We start from the raw sequence: 14,313 nt of genomic DNA on the forward strand, positions 1-14,313 counted from the left end.
TTGAAGTAAGATTTTTGCACAAGATTGGCAAATAATACATGATTTGGCTGATGATTTTCCATTTAAACGGAACTTTAATGTAATTAATGGTTTTTATTATTATTTATGCTGATTGAACACTTACTCATTATCCAAACAACCAGCAGATCGCCAAAATTTTTGCAGAAAGATTTCCGTAGCTGATGCATTTGGCAGTTTTTTCAACGTTGCTGTTTTTGAAGCCGAAGACTACGTCATAATGTTTCTCAGCTTTCACCATGTAAACAAAATATCGCCAATCAAAGAATTTTCAAAAGACCTTTTTTACTGTGTTAAATAATCCAGCAACTAAATTAGGCAAATCCATAAACAGCACAAAAACTTCCATTAATTTTCCTTTTTGCACAATTTCAAACAATCACCAAATTGTATTACTTATTTTGGTAACATTTCGGATGAAACTGTTTAGCGCCATTTTATGGTGACCAAAAATATCTCAGCATCTAGCGACGATATCTCTGTAACGAAAATTAATATTATATCGTTTTACAAAGTAAGGAAAGAATGGGGGAGCATCATCGAAGGTACCCCGAAACGACTTTCGCAAATTCGGTAAAATCGCACCAAGAGCCACAATGATTGAAATTTCCCGAAATAACTAAAGCAAGTATAAGGGGATTACGAGCGCAGCTACTTTTTTTTAATCACTTCGTACTTCATTAGCCATACAGAGAAGGTTTTAGACTCCATGTTAGAAAAAAAGTATCAACAGATTAATCTTTTTAAATATGAGAAGATTAATTTCATGTTTTTTAAATTTGTATATGCTTAAATATAGTGCTTTCGTTTCTAAATCAATATTACTTTGTTCTTTATACTTATTGCTATTTTAGTTTTATGGGTAAGGAAGAAACTCGATTTTTAATCACGTCAAAAAGATGTGTTTTAAATTCTTTCACTTAAAACAGAAAACAAAAGCAAGTAACGATTTTTTCTAATAATTATTACTGACCCAGGCAACGCCGGGTATTTTTGCTAGTTGGATATAACTTTTTGCAATATAGTCGCCTCAGAGCAACGGAAAGACATCCGTCTAATCCTAGGAATAACAGTAAGATATCCTACTGTTGCTCTGAGGCCACGATTTTTCGGAAATTCTCCTTCTGGATTGGCTGAATCTAAGAATCCCTGAAATGATGTAATCAGTCAACTTGCTATAACTCGTAAATCGAGGCTTTATAACTCGAATATTCATTTAACTCGAAGTTTTCATTGAGTGCCCTACGTTTGAGAAGGCTGTAGGAACTTCCCATAGCTCGAACAACCAACAACTCGAATGTTTTAGACCCCTCTCTTGGAACTTCGAACTATCGAGGGTTGGTTGTAATCAAATTCTGTTAAACGTAAGTGGTTTTAACATATTTCCGGATTAAGTCATTTAATGTTTTAAAATAAGAGTTTTAAAAGTTGGCTTATGGGATGAAGGAAATGTGTGTCCTCAGGCATTTCGGTCTGCCTTTCATCCCAAATAACTATTAAGGAAAATACTCGATTCGAGAAAATGTTTTTGAGCGAAATACTTTCAACTCAGAGCTGATACTCTAGGGTGAAAAACAGGTACTGTTCCAGCAATGATTAGATTAAAATGTTGACATCAGTCTCTCAGTGGAAGCAGATGCATTCATTTAGCTGTTAGAGTTGTCGCTTTCTTCTTCATCGGTTTTAATGACGTCGTAAACTGAATTTGTTTCGAAACAGTTTGATCCGGATTCTGGAAACTTCCATATGATGTTGTCGTTTTCAGAGATACTGCATTCCCACAACCGATTCACAAATTAACAACGGGCGTGACCAGGAGGGGATGAGGTTTACTTTTAGAGGAGTTTCGATCCAATTTTCGAGGCGCTTATTTGGGGGTGCACCCCCTGTAGCATCTGAAGGATTGCGCCACTGATCTGTTCAGATCAGTGACCTGCGCCATTGCCCTTGGAGAGGATGGGCATCCCTGGATGTTATATCAAATCAAAGGAACTAAGAACACCTTTTTTTCTGCAGGCAAAACTCATTTGATTTCCGTTTTGCTGGTCGTTTGTTGATTTTCTTCCACGAATATTTGTGAGGCAAAAAGAAAAAACAGCAGCATGGTTTTGCGTCGAACAGCATTTGTGGTTCCTATATGCAGATTTTCTTAAGCCTTAAATTATGTTCTACAAGTTTTGTGGAAAATATCATTTGACTACTAACTGAGTAACAATTAGGGTAACATCCCCAGTAATTGGCACGGCACTAGTAATTGGCACTTCCAACAAAAATGTCCTAAAAAAAGACTCGTATCCAATTTTTTTAAAAAAAGAAGGCTATGTACCAACTGAATATGTACATTTATTTTAAAGATTATAACTTCAATTCATGTTACTAAATGACAGCAGTTCGTAGGAAAGAGAAACAATTGTGGCTTGTGTCAAATCAGCCATTTTTGTTGCAAAAGCTTCTTCTCTGGCTTAAGGGAAGCATGCACAAAAATCCATTAAAATCTGACTTAAAACATATTTTAAATTTTCGTTGTCAAAAGTTTTGTTTAGTTGAAAGGGGTTACTTTAACTGTGTACAAGAATATTTTCGTCCCTATTTGGAATTTTAAAATAATGATGGGTGCCATTTACTGGTGCTTCAATTTTGCTAGTCCCCAGTAATTAACATGTGTGCCAAGTACTGGGGAAATAGCGTCATTTCCGCGATAAAGCTGAGTGAAGTGTCATTATCTTCAGTTTTTTGCGTAGATTACGAATATGATAAAGCGGAAATTGAAATCGATAGCTTTTGTACAATAATTGTCAAAAAAAAAGCATCAAAATCATCAATTTTTTTGAAGTTGCGGCTTTTTGTCAATTGGAGTGACTTTCACCAGAAAAAAATCCAAATGAAAGTTAGTCAGTAATTAATTTTATACAGGGGGCTCCGTCCTCTGCTCGATTCGCTCGCTAACCCCCATTCGCCACCCACGGTATCTCAATGCCGCCTGCAGCGGGTGGTTTTTCAAGAGAAAGAAAACTGACTTGTTGCATTTCATAAATAAAAAAGAGGAAAACTTATGCAAAAAAGTATGCTATATGAGTTTTTAACTATACTTGGGGCAAACCTAATTTGGTAGCATTCGTAAAATCAAAACTGTAAACCGAAGGATGAAACAGCATTAATTTCAATATCTTTCCCATGGAACATTCCAAATTTATGTTTTTGTTTCTCTAAAATACATTTCCAACATAAAGAAGAGTGATTTAGCATTAATTTATATAAAACTAGTGGTACCCGCACGGCTTTGCCCGTAATAGAAAAATTAAAAGGTCTTTTGGTTCGCCTGTGTGGCGAATTTTCCCTCCAGTTGGCTTGTACCCATGTTACGGTTTCACGTTATGATAATTTCGTATCTCGCCAATTGGCTTGTGCCCATGTTACGGTTCCACGTTATGATAATTTCGTAATTTACTCGTCCATCTTATGATAATTTTGTTCTTAAAATTGGAATAGGAAAAGAACTACATCGAATTTTCGAAAAATCGCTTCGAGGTGCACACCCCCATGCTACAAACTAATTTTGTGCCAAATTTCATGAAAATCGGTCGAACGGTCTAGGCGCTATGCGCGTCACGGAGTTACTGACAGACAGTCAAAAATCCGGACAGAGAGAGATCCGGACAAAGGGAGATCCAGACAGAGAAACTTCCAGGTTTATTATTAGTAAAGATAAAGAAGGAGAAAGATAAACACATTCTTCCTCATGTTATCAAATTTATATGAAAAATGGGCTTAAAATTGGAATAGAAAAAGAACAAAATCGAATTTTCGAAAAATCGCTTCGAGGTGCACACCCTCATGCTACAAACTAACTTTGTGCCAAATTTCATGAAAATCGGCCGAACTGTCTAGGCGCTATGCGCGTCACAGTGATCCTGACAGACAGAGATCCGGACAGAGAGAGATCCTGACAGAGAGAGATCCTGACAGACAGAGATCCGGACAGAGAGACTTTCTGCTTAATTATTAGTAAAGATTACCTATTTACATTAACATTACTCATCTTTCTTATGATGATAAAATTTGTATGTAATTTAAAAGTAAAAAAATAAAGTGATTTTCCAGTTCCATTAACATGTGCCAATTACTGGATCACAAGGTGTCAAACACTGGGGTAAGGTGCCAATTACTGGTGATTTTGGTAACTTTTTATATACATATTTTTATAAAAGTATCGATTCAAATATTTTTGATTTTAGTGAACCAAATAGATGCACAGATGTGCACTCTTTGATACAAAAATATTTGCAAGAGACTATTTTTTTTCTAAGTACTGAAAACAGAGGTAAGTTTAAGGACAAACTCTTACAGTGCCAATAACTAGGGTCGTTACCCTACTGTATTGCTGTGGCACACCAGCAGGCAAGAAATTATTTCAGAGTCAAATTTCATCATCAATATCAAATTAAACTTCATTCTAATGAAAATATGATCCATTTTCCAAACTACCTCATTTTGCGTGAATTGATTTCATTTAATGTGCTTTTCCATTTTAATGCGTAATGACCACACGACATTACACATTATAAAAATCTTAGTGCTACAGAATTTCATGACATCAAATTCAGAGATTCAATTCAATTTTTTTTTGTAATGCGGTTATCTTCTCGTGCTTTTGGAGTGTGAATGAATTTGTTTCTCAACATACGAGAAGAATAACAACTCGTAGAATATCCCCGATTCCGAATTTCTTTCATCGTATGTCATTCACAGAACTTAAATACTGATTTCAATCTTATATTAATTCCATTCTTTATCTCTAAAAATCCGGCAATGTTTTTCTCGAATCACAAAGCGCCTGAATCCATAGCAAGTGTTTCAGTTTTACGCAAGTAGATAAAAACTATATATGAGGTAGAGAGAAGCAAAGGGATGTAATATTCCAGGCCCCACAATGTATGCCCGTAAAAATTTTTAGGTCCAGAGATTTTCTCTTTAGAATCTTGATCTGTAGGTGTTCTAATGTGAGAATATCTTGGGTAGACATGTTGAATCCTGCGCGAAATAATTTTACAGGCCATCAAAGAAAGCGGCCATTTTGGTTCACTTGCTCATTACGTTTTCCGCAACGTGCGTACCTATAAATTTAATTATAGTTTTGAACTGAGATTTTTGGGGCCTAGAAAGTCAATTAATGTAATAGCTACGTCATAAAAGCCGCTCTGGCTATTTCCGCAATTTTTACGTGAGATATCTCCGACGTTTTTTGTTTACCATTCTAGTTACTAAAAAGTGTACAAAATTAATAACTCTTAATGAAACCAAGCGATTTTAAAGTGTAAAATTTTTGTGTAAATCAATATTTTTCAATGTCACCAGCGCAGACAGCAATACCTTCTGGAGGGTTTTTTTTCATCAAAAATACCTTCTGAAGGGGGTTTTTTGATGAAAAAAAACCTTATGAAGGGATTTGTTGATCAAAACAGCCCTTTCATATGCATAAGCTACTGTATTAAAATGTGCATTCATGTCAAAACCACTGGCAATTGAGTTTTTTCTACAGCCCCCCCCCCCCTAGCTCCACCACTGTTCAAGGTTATTTATCGTCTGCAATCAAAGTAATTGTTTTCGAGTAAAAATATTCCCCAATTTCAAAAACTTTTTGTTTTATGTTTCTCTGTGACAATAACTATTTAAGCAATGGCTGATATTTCTAAACTGAGTTCAGAAAGTTTTAGTGGGCAATTGAAGATTGAATTGAATTAGTGGAGTACTTGAAGACAGTTTTGACAAACGAATATGTAGTTTGTCAAAAGGAATCAAGAGAAAAAATTATGTTCTCCGACAAAAATGAGTTCGTGAAGCTGCTGAAATACGCAAAGACGAAATATTGAAAAACGCTGCAAGAAAATATAGGATGTCATTGCAGCAACTAGTGCTACAAGAAGTACACGCGAGGAGAAACGCTAAAAGAAATTGTAGAAAAAAATGCACAGACTGCTGCGAGTTTATATGCACATCCAAACTGTATAAGTTCTTATATTCGTAAGTATGAGCGAGAAATCAATACACAGTCTGCGCAACATCTATCCTCAAAATTTGAACTGTTTCAAAAGGCAAATGAAATATTAAAACCTCTTCTAAATTCTGAGCATGGATTTATTCTTTCAGAAATAAAAGAATTGATGCTCAATGCTTAATGTAGATGAAAATGCATTGGTTAATACTAATTAAATAAAACAATTTCTCGTAACAATGTATAATGAACGCATTATTTTCTATGCTTCCGAAAGAAATAATGAATCTTTGTTGTTTTTTTTATGACATTTATCTCCCAAAGTACTTGCTGCTGCTTTTAGTTCACAAGAAGCCGTGAAGACTGCGGAAAATTATTGAGAATCTAGAGAAAATTGTTATAAGATGTTGATTTTAGACTGCAAGAGAAGTTCTGCTAATCGAGTAAAGATGGTTCAGAATGCTCTTGGCTCAAAGGATGAGGAAAAAAGTCAAATAATGATTCAATCGCTACGCACAAATATTGAAAGCTTCAAAACAGACATTGAGTTTTTGTTAAGGGATGTAGTGACAAATCGGAACTGTGCAGGTATTGGGAAGTGTTTCGTTCACTGGTATCACTTGTAAAACACTTGATTATTGCTGATCGCGAAGAAAAATTACAAATTATACGTTCAGACTGTTGAATTACTGTTTCCAGTCTTTCGTGAATTTGAGTGCATCAATTATGCTACACGGTTCATAGAGAGGATAAGGGCACTACTAAATGAGTGTCCTTACCTGTAGGAAAAATTCATTCAAAGTAAATTTGTTTTTTTAAAAAAAGAATGGTAAATTCAATACTGCAAAGTCAGATATAAATTTGAAACAAACGATTCAACGGTTACAGAAAAGTGCCAGACGATTTGCAGGGCAGACGAGAAAAAGTATGTTGCCGTTAGGCATTTAAAGTATCATGAAATTTTAATGATATGCAATGTGTTTCGCGGTCTTATTAGTTCTCACTTAATGGATCCCTGTGAGAGTGTCCCGCATCATTATTTTTATAGTTAATCTTAGCCAGTATTTTGGGGAAAATGTCAAAAGGCTTGTTGATTTTATCTATCAACATATAAATCCCTATGAGATTTCTGAAACAGGGCAAATTGACAGCTTTAACATTAAACGACTTGTGAATGGTAGTGTCAAGATTCGCCTTCTCAGCATCATGAATATCATGAATCATTGATTCGAACAGTATCGCCAGTTTAGACTGGATGCTGGATTATACTGGATTTTTGTTTCAAAAATTGTCTGATTTACTTTCGAAAGTCAACCTACCATGCTTTGATGCACACAGTTCTTCATAAAATATCACTTCTAAGCTAATGGGAAAGAATCAACTTTAACAAGTTTGCAGAGACATGGAAATGCGAAAGAATGGGGAAAATGAATTAAAAATATTTTAGCTCGCGACTTGTTTCCAAAGAACAGATTATGTGATGGTCAGGGGCGTGCACAGAAATTTTATGGCCCGTCACAAATGACTTTTCCGGGCCCCCTTCCATAGTGTTTACCCATATATTTCACACCTTGTTTTAAAAATATTGGGCTCACTTCAAGCTCAGGCCCGGGCCAACAGGTTTCTCTTCTCCCCCCTCCCCCTTTTTCAGGCCCCTGGTGATGGTGATTCACCTACCAAGCTAGATTACAGAAATATCCGTTGCCAGAGTATTTTTTATTTAGCAAAGTATCCCCAATAAAAACTGCATTAGTTATATATTTCATGTCACAAGTCCGCTAAATAAAGAAAATTTTGGCGAAGTTATCAACAATGTTCTGCACGGATTCATTTCTGTATGCTTTTTTCATGAACTTCATGTTGTGTTCTATAATTATTTGCAGCATTTTGTGAAATAATCTGAAAGGATGAGAAGAGAACCAACTAACGGCACAACAAGCCTTGCTGTAATTTACAGAAAACCACTAGTACCTATGCAACTTTTTTTTTTTTTAATATATAGGCATTAAGCATTTTAATTAATTTTTTAAAATTATTATTTTTATTATTTATTTATTGATTTTTTTTTTTTTTTGCTTTCATCTATTTTTATTTATTTATTTATTTTTATTTATCTTAATGTAAATATTTATATTGTTACAAATCTTGTAAATAGTAATTATTGTAGGAACGTAACCTGTAAATAGTTTCCCGTAATGAATATACAACCCCTTAACATATGGCTAAAGTATACAACCCCTATTCTTTTTATTTTCATTGATAAAGTTTGATAACGGTCTACACATTTCTCGAAGCTGAAAGAATGTTGTAGAAAATTCTTGGATGTTTATAAAAGCCGTTAGCGATGGATAAACGGAGAGTTTCGATTCAGATTTCGAACTGAGTGTGTGTATTAGCTCTGTTTATAGCGAGGCATTTCGCTGTGTTGTTTTCGTATTTGGAAGTAAATACGTGTGTAAACGTTGAGTTTACGGTGTTGTGTGATAATTGCTGATGAATAATTTAGCAGTTGTTAACGGTTTCTCCTGTACATAGTGTAAATAAATTTCCTGTGTTTTTATCAAGAACTGTGTCTTCATTTCAAGAAAGTGGAAGTCGCACCGAATCCGTTACAATTGGCGCCCAACGTGGGGCTTCTTCTGGACTTTCTTGGAGTAAGTGTGACTTTGGACATTTTTTCATAAAGACTTTTTTGAATTAGGACTTTATTTTTATGGTGATTACTCGCGCAATGGATGAACAATTAAAACATCTGGCAGCAATTAATGCCGTGAAAAGTGACTTGACCGAAAGTTTGGCGGCTAATCAAGAACAATTAAAAAATGATATGGCGACTAACCAAGAACAATTAAAAAATGATATGGCAGCTAATCAAGAACAATTAAAAAATGATATGGCAGCTAATCAAGAACAATTAAAAAATGATATGGCAGCTAATCAAGAACAATTAAAAAATGATATGGCGGCTAATCAAAACCAATTGAAAAGTGATTTAACGGTGCTGAAAAATGACCTAGTTTCTAACCAAGAGGAAATTAAAAACGATCTTACTTCGGTAAAGACTGTGATGGAAAATAAATTTAATGAGATAGAGCATCGAGTTGATGCTATCGAAGAGAAATTTGAAGAAAAATTAAGTTCCGTGGAAGGCCGATGCAATGCTGTAGAAAATAAACTGGAAGAAGAAGATAGAAAATTTCATCAACTTAAAGAAGACATCTTTAAAGACCTGGAAAGGAGGTTGGCGACCGCGGAAAGCAGCTCTGTACAGTTTGGCGCTCCCACATCGGTTGCTCGACCGTCCATTAAACTTGCCACATTTGATGGGAAAACTTCGTGGCAGGTTTACAAAACTCAGTTCATGATAGTGGCGGAAGCGAACGGATGGGACTCTGCTACCAAGGCCTGCCATCTTGCAGCATCCCTGAGAGGTGACGCAGCGGACATTCTTCAGAACCTTCCGGACGGCCAGCGCCTGGATTTCGCCGCCCTCACATCTGCGTTGGAGCTTCGCTTCGGTGAGAAGTGCCAGAAAGATTTCAGCCGACTCCAGTTGAAGTCCCGTTTCCAGAGAACCGGAGAAACCCTGCAAGAGCTCGCGGCGGACATCGAAAGACTGTCTCATCTTGCTTTTTGCGACTGTCCTGCGGATGTTCGGGACAACCTGGCACTCAACTACTACATCGACGGGGTTCGAGATCCGGAAATCCAGAAAGCTCTACGGATGGCGGATGTCAAAGACCTGAATTCTGCTGTTGTGTATGCGATGAAGTTGGAGGCCGCCCAGCAAGCAACCCGCAAGGATCGCCATTCGATCCGCGGCGTCAAAACTGATGAGCCTGACCCGGTTTCGTCACGCTTTGCTGAACTGGAAAAGCAAATAAAAGAAATTGCAGGAATCCTCAAAAGGACTTCGGCTCCCAAGGACCAAAATGGACAATCACTTAAGTGTTGGAAATGTGGCGGCGAGGGTCACTTGCGAAGAAACTGTGAAGCTCGCCAAGAAACCAGAGGGAAGAGCACCTCTCCCTCGCAGGTCCAGGAAAACTAAGCCATGGCAATCTCGCGGGGCGGAGGTCGCCAAATTGGAATGAGCCCCATCTTAAAGTTTTCCAGATTTCATCGACGAGTGGCGGCAGTAATGGACTGTTTGTTTACGCATATGTAAACGGGTTTCCCTGCGAACTGATTATTGACACTGGAGCCAATGTTACGATCATTAGAACAGATGTGGCTCGTCAATTTGGACTCAACATTCTGTGGACGCCGCCCTGCGTTACCCTCCAAACTGTGACAGGTGACAAGATCGAGATTGAAGGTAAAGTGAACTTAGAAATTGTGTTTGGAAATGCCATTTACCATCATACCGCATTCGTTGCTGCTATCATAGACCCCTTCATTCTCGGATTGGACTTTTTAAAGAAGTATGACTTCAACCTCGATTTCAAGACTAACGAGCTGCACTCGACGAGAGAAGACATAGCAGTCTTTCCCGCAGAAAGTGATGTAAAATCCGCTCATCAAATAATTGCCCAAACAGATTTATCAATTCCCTCAAGGTCAGAATCATTAATACCCGGCTCCATTGAAGAAAGCAATAGTTTTAGATTTGGACTCATTGAATACCCCAACTTAAGCAATAACCCAAAAGGAGTGCTGGTGGCATCTACGCTTGTGGACCTTTCCAAGGATGTAATTCCTGTGAGAGTCGCCAACGTGAGTGAAAGGCCAAGGAATATCCGGAAAGGCGAAGTGTTAGCAACTTGTACTCCCGTAAACTGCATCATTAGAAGAATCAATTCCCCCGAGACTGTGTCTTCTGAGTCCTTGACATCGAAGTTAATTGGGAGTGCACCCTTATCGAAGGATCAAAGAACTGCTGCGGAACAATTGGTGGACGACTTCAAGCATCTGTTTTCATCTACATCGGAGGATGTTGGCCGTACGAATTTAACGCAGCATAGGATTTACACTGGAGAACACCCCCCTATTAAACAGCATCCAAGACGACTACCGTTCGCTAAGAAGGAAGAGGTTGAAACCCTTCTGAAAGAGATGAAGGAGAATGATGTAATCGAACCTTCATCCAGTCCTTGGGCCTCTCCCATCGTCTTGGTCCGAAAGAAAGATGGCTCCACCAGATTTTGTGTCGATTACCGACGGCTGAATGAAATCACCAAGAAAGACAGTTACCCTCTTCCACGGATAGACGACACCTTGGACACTCTTTCCGGACACAAGTGGTTTTCGACCGTGGATTTGAAGAGCGGCTACTGGCAGGTTGAGATACACCCTGATGACCGAGAGAAGACAGCGTTTACAACTGGACAAGGCTTATGGCAGTTTAAAGTGATGCCCTTCGGCCTCTGCAATGCACCAGCTACGTTCGAGCGTCTTATGGAGACAGTGTTAAGAGGACTCTCTTACGAATCCTGTCTGGTCTACTTAGACGATATCATCATCGTGGGACGCAGCTTCGAAGAACATCTGGCAAATCTTACGAAGGTGCTGCAAAAGCTTAAGGAAGCCAATCTGAAGTTAAGCCCGTCCAAATGTAATTTGTTCCGCCGGGAAGTGAACTACCTTGGTCACATCATCTCTTCTGAAGGTGTACAAACCGATCCAGAGAAGGTATCTGCTGTCAAGAGTTGGAGTCGTCCCGAAAACATCCATCAGCTTGCGAAGTTTCCTGGGGCTCTGCACCTACTACAGGAAGTTTGTAAAGGGTTTTTCCAACATTGCACGACCTTTGCATAAGCTGACGGAGAGCAAGCAAAAGTTTGAATGGTCCAAAGAATGCGAAGATGCATTTCTACGACTGAAGGAGGCTTTAACATCAACGCCTATCCTCGCCTATCCTCAGCCTGAAAAATCCTTCATCCTAGACACTGATGCGAGCAACGAGGGCATCGGAGCTGTTTTATCCCAAGAAATTGACGGAAATGAACATGTCATCGCTTACTGGAGCAAATGCTTATCAAAGTCGGAGCGAAATTACTGCGTCACCAGAAAGGAGTTACTGGCCATAGTGAAAGCTGTAGAACACTTCCATCATTACCTCTACGGCCGAAAATTTCTGCTTCGGACAGATCATGCCTCATTAACTTGGCTTTTGAACTTCAAGAATCCAGAAGGCCAGATAGCCAGATGGATACAGCGGCTCCAGGAATATGACATGGAGATCAAGCATCGAAAAGGGTTATCTCACGGTAATGCTGACGCTTTATCAAGGAGACCCTGTCCTGAGAACTGCCACTATTGTTCCCGAATCGAGAAACAGTATGGAACGACTAGCCCTACCGCCTATCAGGTGACAGTGACTCCAACATCATCAGAACCTGATCCATGGAGTGATGACCAAGTTCGAAAAGATCAACTTGAAGACCCCGACATAAAACCAATTTTGGAGTTCATGGAAAGTAACAGTCGACGCCCTAGCTGGCAGGACGTTTCTATCTTCAGTCCCGCAACAAAAAGATACTGGGCTTTATGGAACTCACTCCATTTACGGAACGGCGTGCTACACCGGAAATGGGAATCCGACGACGGCAAAACATCTAGGTGGCAGTTACTACTTCCCCGATCAAGGATTTCAGATGTTCTGAAAGAAATACATAGTAGTGCGACTGGAGGACATTTTGGTGTCTTGAAAACCCTCAATAAAGTTCGGGAACGCTTCTTCTGGAGCAAGGCGAAGGATGACGTGGAGAAGTGGTGCCATTCTTGTGACGCCTGTGCTGCTCGTAAAGGACCGAAGAAGAGAAGCAGAGGGAAGCTACATCTATACAACGTTGGAGCTCCTTTCGAACGAATTGGGATCGACATCCTGGGTCCTCTACCAAGAACTGCTGATGGGAACAAATACATTCTTGTTTCCATCGACTACTTCACCAAATGGCCGGAAGCATATCCCATTCCAGATCAAGAGGCTACCACCGTAGCAGAGACTCTAGTCCAACATTGGATCTCGAGATATGGAACACCTTTGCAGATTCATTCCGATCAAGGGAGGAACTTCATCTCTGCTGTGTTTAAGGGCCTATGTCAAATTTTCGGAATTGAGAAAACTAGGACAACACCACTACACCCACAATCGGACGGCATGGTGGAGAGATTTAACCGCACGATCCTAAATAATCTCTCGCTTATGGTATCCAGAAATCAACAGGATTGGGACAAGAAGCTACCTTTGTTCCTGCTGGCCTACCGCAGTGCTGTCCACGAGACTACCGGATATGCCCCATCTCAGATGCTCTTCGGACGAGAGCTTCGGCTACCTTGTGATCTCGTCTTCGGTCGTCCTCCGGATGCGCCTTCATCGCCTGAGGAGTACATCCAGGATCTCCAGGCCCGGTTGGAAGACGTTCATAACTTCGCACGAGAGCGAATCAACATCGCGGCGGAGAAGATGAAGACCCGATACGACACAAGATCTACTGGACATGAATTCAACGAAGGCGACAAGGTTTGGTTATGGAATCCCATCCGACGGAAAGGTCTTTCACCCAAATTGCAGTCGCATTGGGATGGACCCTACAAAGTCGTTAACCGACTAAATGACGTCGTAGTGAGGATCCAAAAATCACCTAATGCAAAACCTAGGGTTGTACATTATGATCGGTTAGCCCCATACTATGGCCATAGTTCATGAGTATTACGTAAACAACCATGGTTGATAACATAAAAGTTGTAGATAATTTTTTTTGCTTTTAATGTCTAGTAATATTTCTTGTTATTATTGTGTTTTCTGTATCTGTTAGTTACTAATTAATGTGTATATTTGTAAACTTGTGATAGAAGTTTGGCACCCTTTCTGGGGATTGTACTGCCCGGGACGTGCAGTCCTTAGGAAGGGGGCAATGTTACAAATCTTGTAAATAGTAATTATTGTAGGAACGTAACCTGTAAATAGTTTCCCGTAATGAATATACAACCCCTTAACATATGGCTAAAGTATACAACCCCTATTCTTTTTATTTTCATTGATAAAGTTTGATAACGGTCTACGCATTTCTCGAAGCTGAAAGAATGTTGTAGAAAATTCTTGGATGTTTATAAAAGCCGTTAGCGATGGATAAACGGGGAGTTTCGATTCAGATTTCGAACTGAGTGTGTGTATTAGCTCTGTTTATAGCGAGGCATTTCGCTGTGTTGTTTTCGTATTTGGAAGTAAATACGTGTGTAAACGTTGAGTTTACGGTGTTGTGTGATAATTGCTGATGAATAATTTAGCAGTTGTTAACGGTTTCTCCTGTACATAGTGTAAATAAATTTCCTGTGTTTTTATCAAGAACTGTGTCTTC

At 38.9% G+C, this 14,313-nt stretch overlaps 1 protein-coding gene across 2 annotated transcripts in view; it reads right to left on the reverse strand.

Moving 5' to 3' along the window:
* LOC129216152 (diacylglycerol lipase-beta-like) overlaps positions 1–14,313 on the reverse strand; it is a 107,584-nt gene that overhangs the window by 15,062 nt on the left and 78,209 nt on the right. The gene's annotated exons all lie outside the window — the stretch shown is intronic.

This window comes from Uloborus diversus, chromosome 2, assembly GCF_026930045.1.
Source record: "Uloborus diversus isolate 005 chromosome 2, Udiv.v.3.1, whole genome shotgun sequence".
In the NCBI taxonomy this organism is placed as follows: domain Eukaryota; kingdom Metazoa; phylum Arthropoda; class Arachnida; order Araneae; family Uloboridae; genus Uloborus; species Uloborus diversus.